The following is a 15388-nucleotide window of genomic DNA, read 5'->3' as shown; positions in this document are numbered from 1 at the left end:
ATACAGATTCTTATGCTTTTGCATCGGATTGGATGGCTCCCTGATGTGGTTTCTTGGGAATCTTGAAATCTGGGCATAACACTCATCATTGATGTTTCTCTCTCTCCCTCTCCCTCTCCCTTCCTCTCTGAAATCAATAAAATATCTACTTAAAAATATATTTTTTTAAAAAACAACGACTTAAGACTGTAAAAACTCTTAGAAGAAAACAGGGACAAATCCATGGCCTTGGATTTGGCAGTGGAGCCTTAGGTATGACACCAAAAGCCCAAACAACCAAAAAAAGATAAATGGGATTTCACTCAGGTTTAAACTTGTGCTTCAAAGAACACAGTCAAGAATACGAACACACAAGTACAAAATGGGTGGAAAATGTATCTAATAAGGGGCTTGTATCTAGAATATACTGTATAAAGAACTCTTTATATATGTGTGTGTACGTATATATATATTTAATTGATTTCAGGCAGAAAGGGGGCTGCGTGTCCTGCGTGTCGCTGGGTGTGGGGTCCACAGAGCACCGCGTGGACGCCAAGAAGGGCAGGTGAGAGCGCCCGGCTGCAGCGTCACGAAGGGGGCCTGCTGGACCATGGCCAGCCTCGGGTCCCCCGGGCACCGGGCACCAGCCACCACACTCCCGACGCCCTGCAGTGCGCAGGCCTCTGTCGCTCCCACGTCCACTCCCGGGACCAGCGTATTGGAGCTCCTGTTGCCAAAGGGACCTACCATCTCCATCCGCTCTGCTAAGCTGTTGGGCCTGTTTGCTAAAGGTGACCACCCCCACGACCCAGAATTCAACTCCCTGATCTGCGCCCAACAGAAACATGGACCCACGTCCACCAAAGCCACGTGCAAGGATGCTCACGGCCTCACGGCTGGGGACAGCCCCTCGGGAACTGTGCCGATGTCCGTCTGCAGCAGACGGATACACAGGCCGCAGCGTCCGTCCAGGGGGCGGCCTCCACACACGAGGCTGCCTCGGTGCGATCCATCCGCAGAGGATGCAGCCAGGAAAGCGGACGCTGGCGAGGAGAGCGAGGCGGCGGCCACCCGGGTGGGGCGGGACTAGGAAGGGTCGTGGGGCCTCTGGGTGCTGGTTAGCAGGTTTGCTCGTTTGTGAGAATTTAACAAGCTGAACACTATAGCGTGAGCACGTCGATGCACTCAAGTTCAGCTTCAACAAGACATTAAGGACAGGGAGGCACCCCCCTCGTCCCTGCCCACCCGGGCCGCCCGCTGAGGATGGTGGTTCGGAGCCCATGTTCTATGAAGCACAGCCCTTGTGGAAGGGGCGGGGGACCAGAGTGGACACCCGGACTCCACAAAATGTGCCTGGAAACAGGTGTCCGGGGCGGGGGGTGAAGGTGGGCATCTGGGGCTGGGAGGGGGGTGAAGGTGGGCGTCCGGGGCTGGGGAGGGGGGTGAAGGTGGGCATCCGGGGCTGGGGAGGGGGGTGAAGGTGGGCGTTCGGGGTGGGGCGGGGGGTGAAGGTGGGCGTTCGGGGCTGGGGAGGGGGGTGAAGGTGGGCGTTCGGGGCTGGGGCGGGGGGTGAAGGTGGGCGTCCGGGGCGGGGGTGAAGGTGGGCGTCCGGGGCTGGGGAGGGGGGTGAAGGTGGGCGTTCGGGGCGGGGGGGCAGTGAAGGCTCTCCTGCCTGAACCACTTTCTCAGGAGCCCACAGCGCGGAGCCCAGCTGCCCGTCTGGGATGAAGGGATGTCTCTGAAAACAGATAAATTATTCATTCCCCACAAGTGAGCAGCAGCCGCTTCCCGCACCGGCTGCCGCACCACAAACACCTAAAGGCTCGGTGAATCCTACCAGCCACAGGCTTTGGGGGGGCAGACACCGGGGTCCGCCGTCGCCCCCCACGGACAGCGCTGGCCGTGACCTGCCCATTGCCCCGTCCTGCATCGAGGGAAACCAGCACCGCGTCCGATGGAAAGTCACAGCCGCCCGCCCGGCAGAGGCGGGGAGACGGGGGGAGCACCCCGTGTACCCCGAGAGGCTCGGCCCCCAGGAGCCGCCAGCACTCGCAGCCTCCCTCGTGCTCCCTCCAGGGTCGCATCCCCTTCCAGGTCAGGGACGCAAGCCTGGCGCCGGGACACTGCGTGTCTGGGCGGTGCCTGGAGCTGAGGTCACGGGAGGAAGGGCTCAGGCCTGGGGTCACCCCGATCAATGCCCGCTCGGCTGGCTCCACAGCGGGCAGCCACGTCAGGGGCAGCACGTCAGGGGCAGCCACGTCAGGGGCAGCCACGTCAGCGACAGCGCCTCTCCAATGGGTTTGTTTGTTTGTTAATATATTTCTTATTGATCTCAGAGAGGAAGGGAGAGGGAGAGGGAGAAACATCAACGATGAGAGAGAATCATGGACCGGCTGCCTCCTGCACGCCCCGCTCTGGGGATGGAGCCCGCAACCCGGGCCTGTGCCCTGACCGGGAATCTAACCGTGACCTCCTGGTTCCTAGGTCCACGCTCAACCACTGAGCCACGCCAGCCGGGCACACTCTGTGCCTTTGAATGAAACACGGTGCCCGCCTCCCTGCTCTCCTGGAGGGCAGCCTGGTGCAGAGCCACCCTCCCCTGCACTCAGCGCGGCCGCTGGGTGGGCAGCTCCCGGAGCAGGACAGGGCCCCTATGCCAGCACCCTGCGCCCCATAAAACCGACAGCCCTGCAGGAAGCGCGAACCGCCAGGCGGGGGCCGAGAGTCACCATGACACGAGGGGCCAACACCGCCAGGAGCAGACCGAGGGCGCGCCTGTGTGGGGAGCCACCGGCGGCGACTTTTTAATTGTATTTCTTTTGCCCTGTATCTTGCCAGCTCTCTGGTAGGATGTTGCGTAACTCTCCTAATTAAATGCGTGCTTTGGCAGCCTTGTCCCCGGGGCTCTGGCACTCTGCCCCACTGACCCGAGGACACGCCGGGGCTCAGGGGAAGACCCAGGTCACCCTGAAGGAAGGAAGGAGGGGGGGCCTGAGGGCAGGGGCAGGCTCCTGGGACAGCCAGTCAGGAGACGGGGGCTCCATGGCCTGTCCACCTGGGTTTCCCAGAGGCCCTGGGGCACACAGACCTCGAGGAGAAAAGCATAGAAAGTCCACTCGGCAGGAGCCCAGGCGAGGGGGGTAGAGGGGGCTGGGAGTCCCCAAGGGCCCTGGTCTGAAGGTTCACCCAGATAAGCTCCTTGGGGACACAATGGAGAGGGGTCGCAGTGCCAGGCTGGGCCGTCACGGAGTGAGGGCACCACAAACCCGCGGGAGGGAGGGCACCACAACCCATGGGGGTGAGGGCACCACAAACCCGTGGGCGCTGCCGGCCGGGCCAGGGCTCCCAGCCACCCAGGGCCGGGCCGCAGGCTGAGGACCAGGCGGGAAGAAAGTCCGCTTCTCAAAGCTGGGGGGGTAGGGGGGTGGGCTGAGCGAGCAAGGGCCTCAGGTCCTGGGGTGTCCAGCTCTAGCCCCAGCAGGGCCCCAGCCTGGAGCCCAGGACACGGGCGGGAAGACCGAGGAACCCCCGTACCCCAGAATAAAGACATCTTTTGTCCTTGGCTTAGAAGTCCGAATCGGAAAAGCCCCCGACGCCGGCTCCGCGCGGCACCCATCTCCGGCTTCCAGGAAGGTGCTGTGCTGGTCACTTTAGAGCACTTTACATTTAATTTTTCTATTAACAAGCCCGATGAGGACGAGGATAGCTGAAGGCCTCGCCGCCTCGTGCCTTATTCATGCAGCAGCAGCGTGGGGAGCGGGGGAGCTGCCGCAGGCCCGCCCGTCGGCCCCTCCATCCTGGCCTCAGTTTCCCCGACTCTCACCCCAGGCGGGGGACCTTCCCCATCTGTCTGCTGGGCCGGCCACAGGCCCCTCTCCTGCCCAGGGTCCCCTCGGCGCTCAGGCCTGGCAGCGGCTGTGGCTCTGAGCCGCGATGTCGCACCGTCCAACACCTGCTGCCCTGGAGGTCAGGCCGCCCAAGGGAGAGGGCGACACTCCCTTTCCGGGCCCTGAGCACTGACCGCCCACTGCGGGGGGCACTGAGGGGACGGGGTGCCAGAGGCCCCCACACCTGGGGGTGACAGCCAGGGCCTGGCCGTGGGGACTGCCTGGCAGGGCGAGGCCGGGTGTTCCCCGCTGCCCCGCGGCCTCACAAGATGAGCAGGGCGGCCTCAGAGGGTCCGAGGCCTCAGAAAGGAAGAGGCCGAGGGAGAGCCTGGCCTGGAGATGCGGGAAGAGGACGCAGCCTCTGCATGGCCCCCTCCCCCGGACCCCTCTCCACAGACAGGATGCTGGGCAGGGCTGAGGGCAGGCGGGGGGTTAGCACCGGGCTTCCGGCCGGGATCACCGGCACCTGCACCCACCCGGGAGCTCCCGGGCCTCAGAGCCCAGGAGGCACCGCGTTCACGGGACACAGAGCCGCCGAGGGAGCAGGTGCCGGGTTTGCTAAGAGGAGCTCTTTGCCGAGGAGTGGTACCCGGTCAGGCCTGGGCGGGGGTGGCCCAGCTCCAGGGGCCGGTGGGTAGTCAGATGCTCTCCCTTCCAACCCTGCAGCCACCAGACTGAGACTCAACCCTGCAGACCCGCCACTGTCTGGCCCGCCTCCCCGTCCCGGGCCCACCTCGGCCACCCCGGCCTGCGTCCCTGCTCTGCCAACCGCTCCACGGCATCTCACGGGCACCAGTGCGCCTGGGGTCCCCACAGGCCTGGGGGCAGCCCCATAATACGTCCAATTCAGTTACAGCCTCAGATGGGCTCCACCTGACAGGCGAGGAGCCCGAGGCCGCGGTGGGAACTGGAGCCCGTCCTCCCACGACGGGGCTGCGTGCCCCGTGCGAGCCCTCAGACCCCAGAACCGGGCACCACTCAACAGAGGAATGTACCCCGGGGTCTTCACCATCAGAGAGGCTCCTGCTGCTCCTATTGGGGGCCCTGAGTCACACCCCCTGGCAGGTCCTGTGTCCCTCGACAGGCTAGTGCTGGTGGTCACCTCCCTGTCCGGAGCCTGACCTCAGAGTCCAGGCGTCACAGGTCAGCTGTCCGAGGGCCACCCCTCCCGGGAGCCTCCTCCTGCCAGCGCCCACCAACTGCCCCTCCGAGACGGCCCAGCGCTGCCCGCGGGACCACAGATGGGACCAATTCACAAAACAGGCCAGAACCGAACCAGGCCGCACTCCTAACCAGTCCCCAGGCCCCCTCCCCGGTTTCATACATGCACTGTGGGCTCACGTGTGCACACCCACGCTGCCCGCCCTCCACCACACCCCGCCCTCCCCTGCTCTAGAACTGCAGGACCCAGGCTGGGAGGACCGGCTGGGAGGACCGGCTGGGAGGACCGGCTGGGAGGACCGGCTGGAGGCCTGGAGTGGGAGCTGTCACTGCCGAGGGAAGGAGCTCCAGGAAGGAGAGCAGGACAACGGCCCTCCCCTCGTTTACTGGGCTGCCTCCCCGGCCCCAGGCCTTTGGGTCCCACTTGGGCAGAATGCAGAACACAGCCCGAGGCCGGCCACCCGGGCCCTGGCCCACGGCTGCTTGCAGATAAGCGGAGGCCACGCGGAGATAAGGGCTATATATAGCAGGGAGCCCAGCCTCCCACAATGTCAAGCACGTTTCACGCAGCGAAAAGGTTTCAAGGACACACTGGGGTGGCCGAATGAGGCCACAGCCGCTCCCCTTTTCAAAACCCTGAGCTGAACGCCGTCAAGTGTAACGAGTCCGGGCCTGGTTGGATTCGGGCTTCTTTAGTCCCGTTTGGCTTTTCCTGGGCCTCCAAACACCGCACGTTCATCGCTATCTGAATGGGGAATGTGTGACAGGGCCCCACAAAGCTGGCTGGCTCCACCACCACCTCCTCCAGGGAGGCCTCAGGCCGCGCCCAGGCTCCCACTACACCAGCTGGCACCCCCCGCCCTAGCAGAGCCTGCGTGAGAGCCCCTCCCTCTGCCCTGGAGTCTAGGGGTGGGGTGGGTCCCCCAGTTGTTGAACTCGCTCCTGGCACCAGGAGGGGGCTTACAAGGCTTGTCAGACGGAACTGAACTATGAGGCAAGAGGGAGGCCACGGGCACTTGTATCTCCTTAAATCGGCCACAAACAAAGGCAGGTTTATCAACGCCCTACCTGCCTCGTGTGTAGGTCAGATTCCCATTCCTTCGAGTCTTAGAAGCGTGGTTGCCTCACACAGTCCCGGCCCGGCGTCGGGTGGGAGACAAAACCGAAGACCCCGTGCAGGCCCAGACCCGCTGCAGCTTCACCCCCACATGCGATCACCCTCGCCCCCAGCAGAGTCTAGCTGACCTCCTCCTCCAGCTGACCTCGTGGGGGTGGGTGAGGGCAGGGCCAGGCGGGCAGGGGTGGGTGAGGGCAGGGGGCTGAGCACCCTCTTTCTGCATGAAATCCCCTCCCTGAGGGTCCGTAGGCGAGAGCTCACCTCCTGGGTGCGGGTGGCAGGCACCGGGGCTTACACCTGCCTCATGTCGGTGCTGGGGGAGCACAGCTCCCGCTTCCCGCAGCAGCAGATAGCCCCCCCGCCCCCGGGCCGCTCCAGGCAGAAGCACAGGATGCACAGGGCAAGCAGCCCCCCTCACCCGGCTCAGCCTCAGCCTCAGGGACTGGGGAGCAGGAAGGCAGGGCCCTCAGGGCTGAGAGGCATCCTGAGGCCGTGATTCTCCGGAAACTGCGTGGCCCCCTAACCCAGAGAGAATGTCCCCTGGGGAGAGGAAAGAGCAGCTGGCATGGGGCTGCTGAGGCCGCGAAGCGTGAGCCCGAGGAAATAACCCCCGACGGGGAGGCTGGGCACGGAGTCGGCATGGAGTTCTGTGGCTGCGGAAGCTGAGTGAGACGGCTCCCCCTTCCTGGCCCCTAGGGGAAGGGCTCCCCCTTCCTGGCCCCAGGAGCCCAGGGGAAGGGCCCCCTGCAGCAGGCAGCCAGGACTGCAGCGCGTCCTCGGGTAAGAGGCCGGCGGGCGGGCAGCCTCCGTCCTGTCCTCGGGCTTCGCCGTCCAGGGAAGAGCCGCTGGCACCAGCCCGGGATGTGCTTTGGGGAGAATCCAGTCCTTAGACTTTCCTCCGCCTCCTCTCCCCACGCGGGACAGATGCTGGCAAAGAAATGAGGCCAGTTGTGGCAATGGCTTCCAGCAGATATAATCGAATTACCTATTTCTGAATTCTGCGAGCACTGAACGCTGTAATGCGATTCCTGAAATGTCATTTGGAGCCGCTGGTGCAGGCGGCGAGCTGCTCAGTAAACACATCATCATTCAAACCCGTCACACCCGCTGACCCCGAGCCCTGTGCCCGGAACGGGGCTGAGGCCGGCCATGCAGGTGAGGACACCACGGCTGGGCAGGGCCGAGGACACGGTCCAGGGGAGGCAGCGAGGAGTAATACTGACCGGACCGGGGAGGTGTGAGGCTGGGGAAGGGCGAGGGCCGCCGAGCTCGGGGGAGGAGCGCTCACGGCTCCTGGGGGGTCAGAGGCTCCCAGGGAGCCCATAGGCGTCTCCAACGCGCCACTGACCGCTTGGCTAAATGCCAGGCCTGCGCTGAGCCCTGGGCACGGAGGGGAGAGCTCTAGTCTAGTGATTGCGCACCTGTGGGCACATGCACAAACACACATGTGCACGATGTACCCTGACATAAATGCATGTGTGCATACAGACACACATGCACACACAGACATAAACACAAGGGCATCCATGTACACATGTGCACAGAGACACACAAATGTGCGCGCAAACGTGTGTGTCCATACACACGAGGGCATCCGTGTACACGCACATGTACATCCGGACACACACACGTGCATGTACACATGTGCACAGCAGAGTCCCAGCTGCGCAGGAAGTAAAGGGGAGGGGGAAGGGCCGAGGACAGCCGGGCCCCAGCGCCGCAGCCTCGCCGCCTGCTCCAGCGGCGGAAAGGGGATCCCGCAGGTGGCCAGGCTGCCACAGGCACAGCGTTACAAGAGAACATGCGAGGCCTCGCCTCCTCCATCCCCACGGCTCACCTTTCCTTCCTGCAGGAGCGCGGGCTCGCTCGGTGAGGAGATGGAGGGCACAGTAGCGACCCCCTCCCGTCCTCCCCCCACTGGGAGCTGGTGCTGCACTCCCAGCGTCTCCCCGAGGAAGTGAACCCCGAGGACCCCGGTCCGCCCCTCTGGGGAGCAGGGCCTGGGGCACTCGAAGCCCTGCCTGTTGTCACACTCCCCGCCCCAGGTGCTGGCCCCACCTGATGGCCCCAGCGCCCACCCAGCCACCTGCCATGACTCCTCCCCTGCCTGGTCCTCCCAATCCGTGGCAGCCACCTCCCTCCCAGGCTACCCGGCATGGGTGCCAGCCTGCGGCGCTTCTCCCCAGGGCAGCACCCAGCCAGTGCTCAACCCCAGTCGGTGGCAGCAGAGGCCCTGACCTGCCACCGACCAGCAGGGTGACCTGGAGCACATGCCTTCGCCGCTCTGAGCCTCAGTTTGCTAGTTACAAGAGAGGACACCCCCGTTCCTGGGGTTCCTGTGAGAATCAATGAGCTAATGTAGAGGGAAGCATGCGGCCAGCTCTCAGAGCCGTAAAGGGGGGAGGCTGCTGTCAAAAGGGAAGTCGCTGTAAGAGAAACGCCAGCCTTCAGGGTGAGAGTGTAGAGGGTACAACACGAGGGGCCTTGGCATGATGTTAGCATGCGGACAGAGCTGAGGAGACCGTTCGTGATGGCTGGTGACCACCCATCATCTCGAGCCCCCGGACATGACGGGGCTCACACCACCGCCGAGAGGCCAGACCCTTTGCTGGGCGTTCTCCCTGCCAATCATTTGAAGGCAATTAGGGAGACAGTCCCACCTGAGAGATGCAACCGTGCTCCGGGGGTCCCCACGCCGGCTCCCCAGGGCAGTCCCCCCCGCCCCGACCGAGGGTTATGGGAACAGCGTGCCCGCCCACAGCTGCCCACCTCACTCCCCTGCACCCGGCTCATGGAGAGACCAGCTGTAATGAAAAGTGCATCTAAGACAGTTGCCCGGCCGGCGTGGCTCAGCAGCTGAGTTCGACCTATGAACCAGGAGGTCACGGTTTAATGCCTGGTCAGGGCACAGGCCCGGGTTGCGGGCTCCATCCCCAGTGGGGGGCGTGCAGGAGGCAGCCGATCAGTGATTCTCTCTCATCATTGATGTTCTTTCTCCCTCTCCCTTTCTCTCTCAAATCAATAAAAATATATTTTTAAAAATGCAAGGCTGGAAAGGAAGGAAGAAAAGAAGGGAGGAAGGGAGGGAGGGAGGGAGGGAGGAAGAAGGGAGAAGACCTCCCGGAACCTTCTGGAATGTGCACGGGCTGGGCCCTCACGTCAGGAGGGCGGCCACTGTTCTGTCGCAGGGATTTGTGCTCCAAAGGAGAGTCTGAAAGGGTCCGAGTTGTTGGGTTTTGCTTCCGTCTCTCAGCCTCACGGCGGACACGCAGGGACCCTGTGCCCAAGTCTCTCATGAGAGGGGCGGCCCATCCCCTCCGCCCTCGGCCCGGCCCCGAGTCCTGGGAGCGAACGGCCAGTGTCCCGGACAAGGCTCTGCACCCGAAACCCGCCCACCCAGCAGCTCAGCGCAGCCCCTTCCAGGGACGCCACCCATCACCCTCCACCCCGTGGGGTTGGGGGTGTAAGGGGTCCCCCTCCAGCCACGCGCTCTGCAAGGCCCTGCCTGCCCCGGGACCAGGAGCCTCGTTCCCGCCCAGCACCCCAACCCGAGCTCTGGGGGCGCGTCAGCCTGAACGAGCAAATGAAGAGGGAGTGATGGCGCTGCCCAGCCACAGGTCAGCCAGGGGTGCGAGGAAGGGGGTACAACGCAAATTCAGGGTCCCCCAAGCTGCGGGAAGGGGTGCCCCATGTGCACTAACGCGTCCGTAAATCATCAATTCGCCGCCTGCCACCGGGGTCCCAGGACTCGGGAGGGGCTGGGCTGACGGGTGCCTGCGGGCAGGAGGGACTGACTCGGTCCAGGGAACGGAAGTGCGGGCTGCGGTTCCTGTGGGTTTGGAGGGCGAGGCCGCCAGCCGTGGGCCAGGCAGGTGTGGGTTGGGCACGGGGCTTCCTTCCTCTGCTCTGGTCTCGCCGGGAGGGCCGCCTGGGGAGGGCCAGCGGGAGGTGCCCCCCGTGTGGCTCAGGGCTCCCCAGGGGCGGCAGGAGGGTGCCCCCTGCGGCTCCATGACCCCGCTGCTGCGTGAAGGCAGGATAGGCTGTGGCCGCGGCCGCAGGGCCCACGAGGAAAGCAGGTGCGGGCAGCCCCGCTGCCTCCTGCAGAAGGCCCGGCACCCCATCACCCGGCCGGGGGGAAGCCTGGAGCCCCTTGCCGCCAGCCCACCCCTCTGCCCCGCAGCCTCCACTGTAGGCCCCGGGGGACGGGGACACAGGTGGCTCTCCAGGCGGCTGCGCTGACCTGCGCCCTCGCGCTCCTCGCAGTTCTATGCACAGAGCAGGTGGCCCCGCTCTCCTGGCAACGCGACACTGCACGCCCTCCGCTCATCAAGGGACCAATCATTGCGACCAAGGCCTCCGCAGCCAGAAACTAAAGCCGGACACTTCCTTCTCCCACAAGTCCCTGTGGCCAAAGAGCGAGGCCCCTTCACCGGGGCCGCCCACAGGAGGCTGGACAGGAGGAGGCGGGGAAGGCCTAGGGCAGGGCCATCGCCACGGTCATGGCCAGCCCCTCCCAGGCAGAGCCGGGTCGTGGGCCGGAGGGCGGCCAGCTTTCCCTTTCTGCCCACAACACACGCTCCCTCCTCAGAACCGGCCGCGATTTCATCACCGGAAGCCAGGCGCCTTCGCGTTCTTACTGCTGCCGGGATGGACCATGGGGAGAGAAACACCATTTCTTGATTTTCTTCTCGACACGGCCAGTGGGGAAACAGCGAACGTAAATGGGTTCTGTCCGCAAGCACCGCTCGGGGAGGGCAGGTGGGGATGCTTCCCGCCGCCCTGACTCCCTGGAGGGGAGCTAATGGAGATGCCAGAGGCCTGTCTGCTTGTCCAGCACCAGCCCTGGACGCAGCAGCACCTGCGGCTGCCCCCACACGCCTCCCTCCCACTCCACTGGGTCAGCGGGTCGGCATCACTCCACGGAAGGGCTCACATCACACACTCACACCGTGAGGAGGAGGAAGGAAGGAGCCCGCCGGTGTGGCTCCGTGGTTGAGCGTCGACCTAGGAACCAGGAGGTCACGGTTCGATTCCTGGTCAGGGCACAGGCCTGGGCTGTGGGCTCCATCCCCAGTGCGGGGTGTGCAGGAGGCAGCCGACCCATGATCCTCTCTCATCATGGATGTTTCTATCTCTCTCTCCCTTCCTCTCTGACATCAATACAAACATATTTTTTTTAAAAAAGAAGAGAAGGAAACACAAGATTATAAGAAAAATGCACGGAGCAGAAGGAACACGATCTAAGATGTAGGTACAGGCCTGGCGGGGCCGGGGTGTGACTTCATCACCTGGCTGTCACTCCTCTCAGCCGTCCCCTCCCCACTGCCCAGCCTCCCGTGTGCCCAGCACACCTGTCCGTCCCTCCCGGCCACCCCCCAGCAGGAGCAGCCCTGTGTTGGACGGCTTTAGGGATGAGGACACGCACGAGGGCTGTGGGTGGGGGGCAGTGAAGGTGGGAGCCCCACGTGGTCAGGGCAGAGCTGCACCCGGTGGAAGTGGGCAGCTGAGGCCCCGGGGGGCGCTAGGAGAAGGCAAGGGGTGTCCAGTCGTCCACCCCTCACTTCACGCCAACGCCAGGTGCTCTTCTCGACCGGCCCAGCCCCGGTGGGGTGGCCACGGGCACAGACTGGCTATAGAGCCGGGCAGACCTGGGCCCCCTCCGACCTCGTGCTCTGGACCGGCTCTCTGCCTCTCTGTGTGGCTGCAGGACCGAGAGGACGGGGTGAGCGGAGCGTCCCGCTGTCCCCACCTCCCCAGCCCACACCCGGCGTCCAGCTCCTCAGCCCGTCCTTGGGGGCCCGGCTCAAAGCCACCCCTGAATCCCACTGGCGAGAGGGGCACTCCTGCTGGGAGCCGTTCCATCCTTGCTGCTTGACACAGTCGCTGCAGGGAAGAAACGTCTGCACAGCATATGTTTCAAGGGACCTGGCATATATAGGATACTGTTCTTAATGTGTTTGCTCCCCTTAGCACTATGTGTTTTAACCAAGGTCACCTCTGTGAGAAAGGTTGTTTCCCCAGGTGGGGATTTTCCCCTGAAGTTAGGGATGGGAGTGAAACCCCTTAACTAAGTGCCAGGCGGGTAGTTAATCACTTTAACTACAAACAATCACGCTTAAGCTACATAATCTTTACTCCCTGGAATGGAGATAAGAAACACCCTAACCTTTGGAATAGAGATTGATAGGATTGGAATCAACTGGTATAAATACAGATGTAACAAGACAACAGACACAGAACCTAGAAACACAGAACCTAGAAACACAGAACCTAGAGGCAGAACCTAGAGACAGAACCTAGCAAGAGAACATGGCAAAAGATCCTGGACAGAACCTGGCAACAGAACTTGGCTGGAGAACCTAGACAGAACACGGCAGGAGAACCTGGATAGAACCTGGCTGGAGATCCTGGCTAGAGGAACCTGGCTATGCTGATCAACTGAATGCTGGCTCTGTGTCCTTCCTTCTTCACTGACTCCATCCACACCTTTGGGAACCCCTGGACCCGCTGGGGTTGGACCCCAGCACGCTCCCACCCTGGACTTGCAGCTGGGTGTCCTTAGGCAAGTCACCTGACCTTGCTGGGCGTCAATTCACGGTAAAAGGCGGTCATACCTGTCTCCCGGGTCACTGCCAGACAGAAGAGCAACTGAATGAAGGTACAAACAAGTCAACAGACGGGGCGGGCACAGAGCAAGCAGGCGGGGGTGAGCAGTTATCAGTTCAACCTGTCACCAGGGACGCGCGTGGGAGCATGGCGTGCGCTCTCTCCCACAGCACGGGCCCGGGGCTCGGGGCAGGATGCACGCCAATGAGGGTGGGAGGCGGGAGGGGGAGCCGGCCTCCGCAGGACCCAACACATCGCAGGGTCCAGAGCTGACCTCCCCAGCCCCAGGGCCCGACGCCAAACCGGGGGTCCCAGGGATGCGAGGACGGCACTGGCCTCGCGCCCCCGTCCTCCCCCTCCTCCAGGTCTGTCTGTCTCCATCAGCATCCCTGTCCCCGCCCTGCCTTGGCCTGTCTCTCCCCCTCCGCACGCTGGGCGAGCAGGGCAGGGCCTCGGGCTGGGCTGTGAAGTCAGGCTTCCTCCACACCTGGTTCTCTTGCCGCTCTAGGCAGGGCAGCTCCTGAGGGAGTTACCCGTTCACGACTAAGGTTCACGACCAATGTTCCGGGAAGAGCACGCGCCCTCCAGGCGGGCTCGGCTCAGTGGACAGGGCATCGGCCCGCAGACTGAGGGTCCTGGGTTCGATTCCGGTCAAGGGCACGTACCTCGGTTGCAGGCTCGATCCCCGGCCCTGGTCAGGGTGTGTGTGGGAGGCAACCCACCCATGTGTCTCTCTCACATCAATGTTTCTCTCCCTCTGTCTCTCCCCCTCCTTTTCACTCTTTCTAAAAATCAGTGGGAAAATATCCTCGGGTGAGGATTAACAACAGAAATTTTTGAAAGAGTAAATGTTCTAATATATCACAAACACAGCGAACACCAGGGCCCTTGCACGCCGAGTCCCCATCCAGTTCTCCACGCGCGGAGCCAATGCAGAATCCAGAAACGGCTTCTGAGGAGCTAGCACCCTGCCTGCTGGACGGTGGGGCCGTGGGGGGAACGTGAGCCCTGGACCTGGCGCTGATCCCACACCTGGGCCTCCGGCCGCACAGCCAGCCCCGGGAGCCTCGGTTTACTCCTCCGTACAAGGAGGACACGGGTGCCTCGGAAACAGCTCGGTGAGTGAACTTGAAAGGCGCAGCCCTGGCCCCGGCCTTCACTGGGCGCGGCCGGCCTCCGTTTCCGCCGAGAGAAGAGATTGTAGGTTCTGCTCAAGTGAGCAGAGAAGTGGCCACTTAGAGCGCAGGGGAGGACGAAGGCCCCGGAGGCCCCGGGGGCCTTTCTGCCTGGCAGGCAGGGGCGCTCAGGAAACCCACGTGGAATGCAGCAAGGATCCGTGGCGGGCTGCAGGGCTGCTCGGGGAAGCAGAGCGGACTTCCGCGGGGCCTGAAAGCGCTGAAAGCGGTTTGCGAGTGGGAGCTCCAGGGAGAATCCCTGAGGACTGATTAAGCAATAAAATTGCACAATGTCGGAACGTGCTGATGCTGGGGAGTGAGCACCCTGTCACGGGAGGAATGCAAGCCCAGAGCAGATGAGAGATCGCTTCACAAAACTCTAGTAAAAAGGATCCAGGCCTGGGGTGCGGGTGGGGGGGGGCGGGGGGGGGGCAGGGAGGTGTGTCAGGGACACAAGGTGAGATTCAGGGACCCGGGACCACGGAGGTGAGTCGGGAACCCGGGCCCACGGAGGTGAGTCGGGAGGGAAGGGAACAAGGAGCAGCAGACAACGGACGAATGAGGACGTCTTGCCTCCGGTAACTGCCGCCTTCACTGAGGTTAATAAACACTGAAATCGATTCCTTAATTTGGTGGAAACGAAGCCGCTTCTCGGAGCTCTCGGTGCAGCCAGGAGGCTGGCTCACGCTGGGGATGAGGCCAGGCTGCCGGCCCGCGCGGCCCGCGTAACCTCACACCACAAAGATCCGGATTTCCTGGGGGGAGGCCAGAATTCGGAGCATTCTTAAAGAGACACGAGGTTTCTGCGTTGATAGATGCAAACTAAGAGGGTTAAGAGGTGCGTCTCGCCCGGCCGGCGTGGCTCAGGGGTTGAGCGTCGACCTGTGAACCAGGAGGTTGCGGTTCGCTTCCCGGTCAGAGCACTTGCCCAGGTTTCGGGCTTGATCCCCAGTGTGGGGCGTGCAGGAGGCAGCCAATCCATGATTCTCTCTCATCATGATGTTTCTATCTCTCCTCTCCCTTCTGCTCTGAAATCAATAAATATATATAAATAAAGAAGTCCATCTCACTGCAGCTGAACTCCATCACGGACCCAGCCCCTGCGCCCGCACCTGCTGGTTCAGCAGCCGACAAGGAACGGAATGAACGGGACATGGCCGAAGGGGTGAGCGGCTGGCCTTCCCTGGGGGCCCCGGGTCCCCCTGCCACACCGCTCCCCACATCCTCATAATTACCCTCTCCGTCTGAAATACAGTTTGCTAAGTCAGGGCCCTGTCTGAATCGGGGAGGACACAGGAGTCGGGGGTGGGGAGCTCAAACCAAGCGGAGGTGGCCCGTGCTTGGTGCCAGGCACCTGGGGAACCCAGGGCCCGGAGGAGGCCTCCGGGAATTCCCAACCGCCCCGGACAGGGACAAGCGCTGGGACAGGGACAAGCCCACAGCGCCAGGGGAAGGCAGTGACC

General features: G+C 63.2%; 1 protein-coding gene across 1 annotated transcript in view; it reads right to left on the bottom strand.

Annotated features, from left to right (window-relative positions):
• HPCAL1 (hippocalcin like 1) overlaps positions 1-15388 on the bottom strand; it is a 67003-nt gene that overhangs the window by 16688 nt on the left and 34927 nt on the right. The gene's annotated exons all lie outside the window — the stretch shown is intronic.

The sequence above is a fragment of the Myotis yumanensis genome, unplaced genomic scaffold (assembly GCF_028538775.1).
Source record: "Myotis yumanensis isolate MYYU_CA2020_CCGP unplaced genomic scaffold, mMyoYum1.0.hap1 SCAF_11, whole genome shotgun sequence".
In the NCBI taxonomy this organism is placed as follows: Eukaryota; Metazoa; Chordata; class Mammalia; order Chiroptera; family Vespertilionidae; genus Myotis; species Myotis yumanensis.
The sequence above is the reverse complement of the archived record's forward strand: the minus strand, read 5'-3'. Positions and strand labels throughout refer to the sequence as shown.